Source organism: Lepidochelys kempii, chromosome 2 (genome assembly GCF_965140285.1).
Source record: "Lepidochelys kempii isolate rLepKem1 chromosome 2, rLepKem1.hap1, whole genome shotgun sequence".
NCBI lineage: Eukaryota > Metazoa > Chordata > Testudines > Cheloniidae > Lepidochelys > Lepidochelys kempii.
Genome location: NC_136381.1, coordinates 86,176,742 through 86,186,516, shown reverse-complemented (window position 1 = coordinate 86,186,516; position 9,775 = coordinate 86,176,742). Strand labels below are relative to the sequence as shown.

The following is a 9,775-nucleotide window of genomic DNA, read 5'->3' as shown; positions in this document are numbered from 1 at the left end:
GGGAACGTCGATTTAAGCGCTAATCCACTTGTCAGGGGTGGAGTGAGGAAATCGATTTTAAGAGCCCTTTAAGTCGAAATAAAGGGCTTCACTGTGTGGACGGGTGCAGGTTTAAATCGATTTAACGTTGCTAAATTCGACCTAAAGTCCTAGTGTAGACCAGGGCTAAATCTTAATTGGAGGGCTAAATCTCATCAAAACTTCCTTATTTAAAGAATGACACACATGTTAAAAACAAACATAAGTTTTAAACAGTTTGAGTAAAAACTCCTTTCATGTTCTTGGCTTTTGCGACATTACTATTCCAGGTTTCAGAGTAGCAGCCGTGTTAGTCTGTATTCGCAAAAAGAAAAGGAGTACTTGTGTATTTTCCACTGAATGCATCCGACGAAGTGAGCTGTAGCTCACGAAAGCTTATGCTCAAATAAATTGGTAAGTCTCTAAGGTGCCACAAGTACTCCTTTTCTTATTACTTTTCCACTAATTCAGCCGTCATCTAGTTTTCTAGCCCAAATGTGACCTGATTTTCTAATACTAAAAACCAAAAGGAAACTAAAAAAGAAACTTAAAAAAAATCAGGCCACCTATGCTCATCATAAAGAAGCAAAACAAACAACAACCCCAAACACAATTTTTCTCCTTTGCAAGTTATTTTGCCTTTTTTTAACATAAACCCAGTTTTACAGCTGAATCACTACAAGTGTTACTGGTACAACTTTCTCATAGGGTGATACTCTGCCTTGTGTGAAAGGCCAGTGCCATGGCCCTTTCTACAACATAAGCCCGGTTATGAGGCTGCTCGAAGCCAAACAAAGCAGATTTCATGTGAGCATGTAGGTCACTTCCAGAAACATAGCGGAGTGCATATTGCCCTAGAGTTAGCCGGAAACAGTTTATACATCAGATCTAGCCTTTCTTCCCTTTCCCTCCCCCCGACCGCCCCCCCAAGAATTGTCTGTAAATAGATCTCAATTTACATTAATGTATTCATTGTTTGAATGCACTGTCTTTGATCTTATACATTTCCCAAGAACTCTTTGTAGCAAGTATTGCTTTAAGTACAGCATTTGAAATTTGTGTTTATTTGATTGGACATATAATTGCCACAATGTTTCTGTTCTCTGATTTGGATTAGCATAACCCTAAATCCGGTTTCCACTTTGAATACTTGCAAAAATAAATTCAAAACATTATTTTCTGTGAATATTTTGTAGTGCTCACTCTAAATTTTGCTGTGAACACAAAAAGAGATGGAATGCAGTCAGGGCAAATTTGTTCAAAAATTCTAACAAATGTTCATCCATAACTTTTTGCGGTATTTACAGATCATTACCCAGCACTCTCCTGTCTGTGCTTTCTTGTAAAGCCATTCTGGCCAGCGTCAGCCCTACCGGGATGGTACAGGAATGATCTCCCTACCCCTGTTCTTTGTGGGCCCTGTTGTCATTTATCCATGAGCGAAGAACCCCTTTCCATATCTCTTTGCACAAAGACCTCCAGAATTTACAGCCAGCCATTATTACCATTGTTTATTATTTTGATATAATAATCATAGGTCTGGAAGGGACCTCCAGAAGTCATCTAGTAGTCCAGTCCTTTGCACTCATGGCAGGACTAAATTATCTAGACCATTCCTGACAGGTGTTTGCCTAACCTGTTCTTAAAAATTTCCACTGACGGAGATTCCACAACTTCCCTAGACAATTTATTCCAGTGCTTAACTATCCTGACAGGAAGTTTTTCCTAATGTCCAACCTAAACTACCCTTGCTTCAATTTAAGCCTGTTGCTTCTTGTTCTATCCTCAGAGGTTAATGAGATCAGTTGCCTCTAATGCCGATAATGCTGGGTGAAATTTTTCAGACAAAATTTTTTTTACTGAAAAAAGCAGATTTGGTGACACGAAAACATTTTGCAAATTTATGTCAAATTTGCCTAATTGTTTTTGCTGGGAAAATCTAAATGTTTTGTTTTGATGCTTTCAAAACAAAACATTTCAACTTTTCAATATTAATTTTTTGATTCAAAATGACTTTTCATTTAGAGTGCTGTTTTATTTTTTAAAAGGTAACCCCCTCCTCAAAAATAAAAAAGTTTCATTCAACCCAAACTAGAGAGAGAGAATGTGTCTGTCTGTGTGTTTTATTTCTTTTTTGGTTCACTGAAAATTTCAAAAAAATTCATTGCGGTTTGACCTGAAACTATTTTTTCCTGGTTTGGCCAGGGAGCTAAAAATCAGTTATTCGCACAGCTCTAGTCTTGAGGCCCCAATCAGAATTCAGCTCCTCACTAGTCTAGGTGCAGTATAAACATGTAATAATAGGAGTCCCACCCCTGACTATGCTCTGTCTACATTGGCCAGGGCAAGGATGTTAGCACCCTTCTCGCAAGCGCCAGATTTAACTATGCTTTTTTGCTGTAGTCTGGCCGTTGTAGAGAAGGCCTAATGGAAGCAGTACAGACTGCTACTAAACTGCTGTGGGCTAATCTCTGCTGCCCAAGGAACCTGGCATTACATTTCTGGCAAGCCCTACGTGTAAACCACTTTCCCCTGTTCCTCCAATCTCCCCCCTAGTCCCTCTGCCCCCGGCCTCTCCAGCTCAGCAGCTGTCAGTGATTTCTTTAGTCCCTGGGTGTGTAGGTGGAGATCCTTTGCATGATCTCTCAGGGACTGGGGCGCCCCGGGCGGGTTTCTTTCCCCCCTGCCCTGAAGGGTCAAGGGGGAGGCAGGCTCGCCTGGGCACCCTGCAGCCAGCTCCTGGGGAGCCGCGGCGGGGCACCGCGCAGGCTGCATGCGGGTGCAAGGGCCAGCACCAGCGAGGGCTGCAGCGACCGCTGTGGTGGGTGGGCGAGGGAGCGCGGGGCTCCTCCCCCTCTCCCCTCCTCCTCCCCCCAGCAGCACTAACGTGCGCACACGCCTGTGCAAGCGGCCAGTCTCCCTCCCCAGGCGCAGCCAGAGCCGCGCGCTGCAGGACTCCAGAGCAGGCGCCCGCGCCCGGCCGGGAGGGCTGCGCGCTGCCACGCGGAGCAAAGGCGCCCCGCACACGGCTGCTGCGGGAAGTCTGGCCACAAACAGGGGATTAGCTGCAGCTGCCTCCCTCTCCTCCCTGTTCCCGGCTCTGCCGCCAGCGCTGGACAGCGGGAGCGCGGGCACCCCAAGGTAAAGACGCGCTTCGGTGTTGTTTGCCGGCCGTGTAAACGGGCGGCATGCGGGGCGCTGCGTTCTGCCCCTGGCAAGCGGGCGGGGCCCCCTCCGCCTGGCCTCGGGGGCGGCTGCTCCTGGGGGCTGTGGGACTCTCTTCCCGGGGAGAGGTGTCGCCCCCCCACCCCCCAGGCTCTGTGTGGAGGGGGTGGTGTGTGTGGTGCTTAGCAAACGCGGGCCCCGCTGCAGGCTGCTGCTGGCGGGGGGTGTGGGGCAGGAGAGGCGAGGTCTTGCCATTACTGCCAGGGAGGCGAGCATCACTAGTGGGGGGCTGGAGAGTGGCGAGGGAAGGCGCCTGTGTCGCCCCCCCCCACCATTTGCTGCATCGTAGGGCTGGGGAGTTTGTGGCTTGCCCCGCGTTGTGGCTTGCCGCGGGTGTCTGCGCGGGAAGCAGGGAGCCCTCCCTCGCCTGCTGTCCCCCTGACTCGCCCGCCGGGTGTCTCTCTCTCTCTGGTATTCTAGCAGATTTCCAGCCCCGATCCGCTTGGACTCATTCCTAGTTCACAACACCGTGGGGATGTAGTAACCATGATAGCGATCGCTGCCCGCCCCCCCCCGTGCACCTAGCACAGAGACGCGCACACACACACAGGATGGTAGCACAGCAGAGGCTACTAAAATAGGTCCCTGGCTCGCTGTGTGGGCTTGACAGCTCGTTCGGCTTGCATCCTCCCTCCACCCCCCACTTGAAAAAGAAGTAGGCTGAGAATTGTGTGCTCTCCCAGCAAAGCCCCGGGTTGGGTATTCCCTGACACCGAGGGAAGACCCTGTATTCTGTAGCTCAGGGCGAGCGAATTGAGTAAAGCGGGCTAGGTTTAAAATCAAACAATGCCCGCTCCGCAGGGCTGGGGAGGGGGATAACAAATTACACTTTCATTTTCTGGGAGTGCAGCTGCTGGAGAAGCTTTCGAGGCAGAAAGGGGGAAGACATGAAGACTGCATTCCGGGAGTCTGCGCTGCTGTATTTAGGAAGTGGAAATTTCTCTCTGTGCGAGAGAGGGTGACTGAAAAGCCTGGGAAGGATGAATTGGTCATAGTTCCTTGTCAGTTGAAGCTAATGCGTTTGGTTTAGCTGATGCTAAAAGAGGTTCAGCACTGAAATGTCTGGAGGGCCCTCGCTAATAAACCCAATGACTAGTTAAGGAACAGCAAACCTGGTCTGTGTGTTTGTATGAAGGGAATGAGTGGGGAGGTCAAGGCTTAGATGAACTAGAAGCTCATTGTCCCAACCCTTTTCATGGTAGAGAGGTGTTTCACTGTGGCATTTTTTCCTCAAAACAACTAACACAAATAAGCAGCCAAATGTAAACAACATATTGTAAAGATCCATAAATGTTAACTGGACAGCTTCGGAAAAGTCAGGATTGTTTGTCTCCCCCCTCCAGGGGGTAAAATGGCCAGTATTCAATCTGGGCTAGGACCTGAGGACTACAAGGCATTTGAAGTTGCTGTTAGGGACAGCTGGGAAAATATATGACACTGAGAAGTCTCATTTATGCTATTTGATTAGGAATTTTGGTTCTTTAACTTGGGTTAGGTTTCGGGAAGGTATTTTTACTGCCCAAGATGCTTCTCAGTGTTCATAATAGGGATTTTCGTTTGGTTTGCATTTTTGAGCAGGAATGGTGTACAGAAAGTAAAGGGTGTAAACATGGCCTCCCAGACAATCACCAGGAGATTTTTCTTCTTGTGTCTTGATTGGTAGTATAGGTGGGGATTAAAGGCATTTCAAAAGCAAATTTGGAGAACATATAAATCTTGCATGTTTGTTTTTTAAAACATTATTTTCTAGATTTCTAAGAGGCAGAAGTGGGAGAAATGGAACATACCTTGTTTTGGAGGATTACTCTCACCTACTGTGAACAGATTCAAATTTATATAAATCCCCCAGTGTCTTGAGGAAAAATATCACATTTAGCAAGGGCTATTATGTAATTGTGTTTTTATTTTTGTAATCTAGCTAAAGATAACAGCCAGAAAATATTGTACTGTGTTTATTTTTAAACAAGATTGATGTGCTTATTTAGTCTGGGGGGGGAATGCTGAGAAATTAATATTTATCAGGAACTGCTTTGATTCTACATGTGATTGATTTTTGGATAATATTGTTTTCATATTTTTATATTTACTAGAATTATAGAAATACATTTTTATTTAAAAAGATATTACTACCAGCAATATTTATTGAAAAAAGTAGCTGACGTATGATAAAGACCGGAAAACACTGAGAATAGTTGTCTAACATTCTGATTATAACATCTATGCCCTTGATATTAATTTAGAAGTAGATCATCATAGTTGACAGATGCTCTCCCTGTTGCATTGCATAATTATTAAACATATACTATATTAATAAACATATACTGTTTTATATAGTGGTCAATTTTAAAAAAGCAACATTAGCCTGCAAAGTCTTTGAGATATAGTAGCACACTTCAAAAGTTTCTGCAGATTTGATAGATGTTACCTTTTCCACCAGTATTCCCCCTGTTAAGTACAGGGGTTATCCTGAAACAACTGGAGTATCTGATACCACTGTTAACTGTTGTTGAATACTCAGTGTTTAATGACAACCACTGTATTTCTTTATTTCCTCCTTCACCGTTTTATACTTGTTTTCCTGTTATACTTCCGAATTATTGAAATCAAACGTCAGCTAGTGAAAACAAACATCATCACAAATGCTGTATTTGCTAGAGAGGTAATTAGGTAACTTCAAAAATAAAGTAACAATAGTGCTTCGCTTTATATATTTTTCTGAATTAAAGGTTTTTTTTCTCAACTAAACTGGCATTTTGATACTACATTTTGTAAATAGTGGCTTAATCAGAGACCGTTCTAATCTATTTAGTGTTGGATGGCACTTAATCAAAAAAATATAAAATGTGTGTGAGAGATTTTGTAATGTTGCCCTTCCTATAATGATATTGCAGCTGAGGGCAACTGAATTAGTCTCGTTAGCATCTGGGAAATAAGAGATATGTGCATATAGTTAATAAAATAGTATATTAGAACTCAATTCCTTAACAAATAGCTTTTGAAAATACCATCCACACAATTTCACACTGTGATTTTCATGCTGTGGTCTCAGAGTGTAAAACTTGATTCAAGATATTCTAACTGTAACAGACGGGCACAATGCCGTCAAATCTGTGGTGTCATTTTAAGAAGATAGAGCTTAAGGCACTTAATCATGAGATATGTATCCTATCCTTAATCTCTGTAACCAAAATTAATTTTTACAGCTTCTACAGTGTTATCTTTCAAGATTTAAGAAGGCTGTTTTTGTCAGGAATGTATAATACATGTTGTGTGCCTCTGTTGATTCCAAATTCTGGACCTCTGCACAAAGTCCAGCCAAAGGAACCTGAATAGGAGATCTCCATGGGAACTAGAAGAATGGAATCCTTTCCCTTACCTCAGGACAAGAATACAAGCATATCCATTCTATAGCTTCTAACAGCAGTCACTGGCAACATCCTCTTCTACATGGGATTGTTGTTGAGTGATTCTGCATAGCTGGGCCTTTGCTGCTCCCTAATGCTTCCTCTGTGCTATCTCAAACGTAGCTGTGGTCATGCAGGAGGTGCACAGTATCCTTGCATGGTCTCTCTGAAGCTTGCAACACGCGCAGCAGTGCTGCAGTTGTTGCCCCACATTTTGTTCCTTCCATACCTATAGGGTTGACCTTCATGAATACAGTTTTTTGCTCTTTGGAGAAAGCACTTTTTTTCTGTCAGGCAGTTGGTTTGAAGACCTGCCACGTGCTGGCCCTAACTATATCTAAGAACTCACAGAACCTTATTTATTTCATTTCTTTTTTATTCTACTTCTGGAGGAATGATGGACCTTTCTTCTTTGTTATGTAGGACTTTCTTGGACGAAGTTTCTTATGGTGTTATGACATGGCTTTGGATAATTTGAAAACATATGCTAGGGGCAGTGATTTTCTTTTTGTGTTGCTATTTGATGTCCAGATTTCTATTTGGGTAAAGATATGTGTACTGATAAAATTGGATAATTTGAAAACATCTGCTAGAGCAACCAGCCTTAATACAAATACTAGTGTCACTTGGGGATTGGTAATTAGAAGGAAGATACTAATTCCAAGTCTAGCTCCTCGAACTACTCTTGGTGGCAAGTTGTTAGGTCTATACACTCTCTAGAATGATTCAGGATGCTTTGGAATCATGGAACATATTTCTGCCCCAGGAATCCTCCACTTCCACCATGTTTCCATGGGAGCTACCTCGTTATCCCTTCTTTTTTAGAAAACTGTTCTCACTATCACATCAATACCAGCTCAAGAAGCCATCACTATATGCAAAACCAGATACCTTTGGAACATGATCTACTAAAGAGAACTGATGTTGCACCCCTTTTCACTGTTTTCTAGTATGTGGACAGCTGCATTTTATTTCTTTTAAGCTGAGGGAACAGTATTTGATCAGTGAGAAGCCATTTTCAAAGGGTTCTCTATAGCAGTGGTCTCCAAATTTTTTGGCTCACGCACCCCTCAAGGTAAAGACCAGATGACCTGCTGCTGCAGATGTACTGTCGACAGAAGAAGACCGGAAGACCTGCTGCCGCACACGTGCCACTGGAGGGGAACACCAGCTGTGGATGTGCAGAGATGCCGCCGAAGAAAAAAACTGACGAAGTACCATCTGGCTGCGCTCCTTGTGCCGTGCACCCCCTGGGATCATCTCGCGCACCCCCTGGGGTGCACGCATCCCAGTTTGGAGACTACTGCTCTGTAGGCTGTCCGTTACCCTTCCCATATTAGACACTATCATTCCAATTCCACACCATGGTGTTTGTTCCTATATTGTAAGAATTTCAGACCAGCACGCTGTCTCGCAGTTCCTTCCTTTCCAACCTCAAACCTACCTAAAAAGATTCTTATCCTTTCTGATTTCCCATGCACAAGAAAACTGGCGATCTGAGAACTGTGTGGGACCTCTGAATAAGTGTGTGAAGAAGTGTAAGCTACTAGATGCTAGTAGGTTGTCTTCCTTCAGGCTTTGATTCAGTTGTGACATTTTATCTCTGGCTCTCAAAGTTGTGTATTGCCAGTTTGTATTTGATTGTCCCACAGATTATGCCCAGTTTTGTTCGGTCCGATAAATCTCCATTCTGTGCAGGACCTAGGTGAGGAGAAGAATGTGTTCCATCTTGTGCTTCCCAGGACTACTGGGGGCTACTTTGGTGCACAGCACCACTTAGACCAACACCACAGTTGCTCTAACTTGTGTTGGCTTCTAACAGCTCCCAGCAAACACTTCTGATGTCGCTGTGGGATGGCATAGAGTGATGTAGAGCCTATGCTGGCTCTTACTTCAGTTAAGATTCCTCAGGCTATTATTCAGCAGCCTGGTCTGAGAACCTGCTTGGACACACTCTCTCTTCCAGGCTCAGTCTTAACTCCTAGTTAGAGCATACATGTAGAAAGTAACAGCGGCAGTTAACTGGTTTTAATGAGAATGCTCCAGGTTCTAAGGTGGGCTGGTAAAATGGCAGGCCCGTGTTTAATAAATATCTAAACATCCCATAATAGAGAGTGGGGGTTTCTGTGGCAGCTGCCCTAAAAGTAACTTCTATAGCCAATTATTTGCTGGTATTCTGCAGCTGTACTGGGAGATGATCATTTCATAGGCTGAGCATGTAAGTATCTCTCTGATTTGAATACTTTTTCTGACTATAATCTCAGTTTATGCAATGTTCATTACACTTGGAGGTTTAACATGTTGAGAACTGCTTTGTGTGATGTTCTCACTTTGTCTTACACACAGTAAAAGTGTTGAAATGAAAAAGAAACCTTGGTTTCCATTAGTTCATAATAGACTCAACTGTACCTTTTACCCACCACCTTAGTAAGGGGTTAGTGTGGAGACGCACTGCTCCAGCAGGAGCACTGGGGGAGGCATCATGTCTCCGAAAAACACACTGCCTCATGGAACTTCCGAGTACTCAGGGAGGTCATGCCTGGTGCTATGATTTCAAGGGGTTGAGCATTCTCCCATGCCAATGGTACATCTCTGTGGTATACGGTGAGACAAGGGCCATGGCCCAGCTACTTCCTCTCCTTTTGCCGTGGGCCTAAGGGATGCTAGTAGTTTGAGGGGTCACTGAGGCTCCAACTGTGTCTAACGACTTCACAAGGAGGCTGAAAGAGGCTTTTTGTTCTTCCCAGGCCTCACCCACTCTCTGCTTATGCACCTGTAGAGCAGCCGGGCATAATTTAGCCCAGTATTTGCTATTGTAGTTGATATTCCTCCTGTCAATTGTATTGCTGCCATACCTCTTTGTTTTAATCTTTTCTGCCACAGGACAATTCTGTAGAACTCAAGAAGACTGAATTCCTGTAGGTTCTTACAAAATGGGATTCTGTTGTAGCACGTCAGCTACCTGACTGTTTGCCTCATCTCAGAGGGAGCAGGTCTCTTCCTCATGGAGTAAAGGCTTATTTGATGAAGAGAGGAACTTAAACAAATGTTCTTAAACATATTTGGCAAATATCATTTTTTCTCCCAGTGACGAGGTGTATTAGATGGCTGAGAAGCAAATTAGAATA

General features: G+C 44.0%; 1 protein-coding gene across 4 annotated transcripts in view; it reads left to right on the top strand.

Moving 5' to 3' along the window:
• The first annotated feature begins 2,903 nt into the window (after positions 1 to 2,903).
• Positions 2,904 to 9,775, top strand: part of DLGAP1 (DLG associated protein 1) — a 634,214-nt gene continuing 627,342 nt past the window's right edge. For all 4 annotated transcript variants that reach the window (XM_073331531.2, XM_078851563.1, XM_073331533.2 and 1 more), the window contains exon 1: positions 2,904 to 3,159. The gene's annotated coding sequence lies outside the window, so the exon portion shown is untranslated. The remainder of the gene's footprint in view (positions 3,160 to 9,775) is intronic.